The sequence below is a fragment of the Drosophila ananassae genome (assembly GCF_017639315.1).
Source record: "Drosophila ananassae strain 14024-0371.13 chromosome Y unlocalized genomic scaffold, ASM1763931v2 tig00000254, whole genome shotgun sequence".
Classification (NCBI taxonomy): domain Eukaryota; kingdom Metazoa; phylum Arthropoda; class Insecta; order Diptera; family Drosophilidae; genus Drosophila; species Drosophila ananassae.
Genome location: NW_025319106.1, coordinates 250,300 through 252,803, shown reverse-complemented (window position 1 = coordinate 252,803; position 2,504 = coordinate 250,300). Strand labels below are relative to the sequence as shown.

Sequence of the window (2,504 nt, the reverse complement as noted above, 5' to 3'; positions counted from 1 at the left end):
CATTGATCTGCGGTCACCTTGGATAAGTGAACGAAACATCACGCGATTCTTATCTATGTTTTTGCATATCGAGATAAGAGTGCCGTTATGTAAAAGCTTCTTCTCTAGCATAGTTAGGGCTATATTTGCATAGGAGAGCTTTGACATTATTTGACGAGCTTGAAAGCAATACGGCTGCAATCATAAGCCAAGTTTAATAAATATTTAAATAGTGCTGAAAATAAATAAAATCAAATCCCAGACGAATTATCGGGATTCATTTAATAGTGTTTAGTTATTTTATGCCAGGTATGTTATAAATTCAGTGCAGTGCAGTTTTTTTCATGAATTTATTACCCCCCAGTGCCACGTGCCAGTGCGGCTAGTACCAAATTATGTAAGCGGCTAGCACCAGATTTTTATACCCTTGCAGAGGGTATTATAATTTTGGTCAAAAGTGTGCAACGCAGTGAAGGAGACATCTCCGACCCTATAAAGTATATATATTCTTGATCAGGATCACCTCCTGAGTCGATATGAGCATGTCCGTCTGTCCGTCTGTCCGTCTGTCTGTTTCTACGCAAACTAGTCTCTCAGTTTTAAAGCTATCGAGTTGAAACTTTGCACACACCCTTCTTTCCTTTGCAGGCAGTATATAAGTCGGAACGGCCGGGTTCGGTCGACTATATCCTATAGCTGCCATATAACTGATTGATCGGAAATGCCATAACTTTGTGTGTTTTTTAAGTTAGAGGGTTGGGAGTTTCTACACATGTTATATTTGACCAAAATATCTTATGTACAAAATTTCGTAAGGATCGGCCGACTATATCCTATAGCTGTCATAGAACGATCGAAATTGGCATAACTTTGGTGTTTTTTAAGTTAGAAAGATGGGATTTGGTACAGATTATATTTTGGGTAAAACAATCTGATCTGCCAATTTTCATAAGGATCGGCCGACTATAAACGATCCGCTATATATCTAATAAAATTTGATGGGTGGCGCCACCTAGCGGACTGCGACTGAACTGCAAGGGTATATCAACTTCGGCTCCGCCCGAAGTTAGCTTTCCTTTCTTGTTTTTTATCGGCTAGTACAGGATTATGTAATCGTCTAGCACCCTATTATGCAACCGGCTATCTGGAGGCCGAAATGGATGAAATATGGGAATTAACTAGTGCAGAGATTCTACGCGGGATCGCAATCTTTTGATAAATATTTTTGGATTCGACGACAAGCCCCCTTTTCGCTACACGGAGAGAAAACTCCGGCGAATTATTTATAAATTTGTAACTATAAGAAGTGCAATTATGTGTATATTGGCCTGCTGAAATTTATACAAAGCTTTCAAATCCCTTATGTTAATTATGAAATTATTCTGCGGGAAAAAAATATTGTATCTTAATGCGAATTTTGCACACCCTTTAGTTTTTTTTCTTCAATAATTAATATCTGAATATCCTTTGTTATTTAATTATAAATATATAGATTTATGTATATATATATAAGTGATATGAAAATATAAGGGAAAGAATTTAGATTGAATTAAATAATGATAACTTTGCGATAATATTCGAGCATGGCCAGGCTAATTTATTGTTCTATTTAAATTAATAATTATAAACATCTGTAGCTATTCCTGTCCTTGAGCTCAACGGCGGCGAACATCGGTGAGTGAATATCCCTAAATTAAATTTTATATAGTTTTGCGAAGCAAACAGTAAATTTTAGCAAGGCATGAATTGAATAATTTTAGATTAATAATAATTTTAACTAATGAAATCGCAAATTTTCTAATTCCTAATTTAATTACTACATTAATTCCAAATGTAGTTAAACTAATTTATTGAATTTAACCCAATATTTTTAAATCTTTTCTTTATATCTAAATATAAATTTATATATATATATATATTAATATGAATACTAATGAAATTATATAAAGTAGCTGTTAAGGAGAAATTTTATTATGAAATAGAAATACCCGATAGGGAAAAATGAATCAAGTTCGCTCCAATTTATATTTGAGTATTAGGAACTCCATGAATGCTTAAGGCCATTACAGATCCACCACCGAATCTTCAAATAGCCGTGCTGGAACCACAATATTTATCACATAGGATTGTGAAATTGGGCGAATCAAGCGTCGTAGATCTCGCCAATGTCGAGTTAAGAATAGGGTATAATGAACATCTAATACCCTACAACTGATCAAAGTCATTCTCTCTCTCTCTTTCTTCTGAGCCTGTTTTGCCTTTTAGGTAATTTGTTTCCTTAGTTTTCTTTTGGATTTGAGTCAGTAGGACAATCATCCGGGTTTTTTCTTTATTAATTTGCATCTAGTTAGTGCACTTAAATTTATTTTGATGATGTGTAGTATGGATACGTGAAAAGAACCACCCCCATCCGTCGAGCTTAGTCTAAGATCACAAGAAGAGCACGCCCTTCACTCCCATCCATAAGTCCCCAAGGTATATCCTCTGGACCTTGCAGTAGATCTTGCAATTTGGTTCGGTTTAAC

The 2,504-nt window shown here is 35.1% G+C and overlaps 1 long non-coding RNA gene across 1 annotated transcript; it reads left to right on the top strand.

Moving 5' to 3' along the window:
• The first annotated feature begins 266 nt into the window (after positions 1–266).
• LOC116656279 lies at positions 267–1,174 on the top strand. The gene is made up of 3 exons (XR_004311247.2): positions 267–288; positions 344–376; positions 1,101–1,174. It is a non-coding gene; the product is annotated as an uncharacterized LOC116656279 (long non-coding RNA).
• Positions 1,175–2,504: the final 1,330 nt, after the last annotated feature.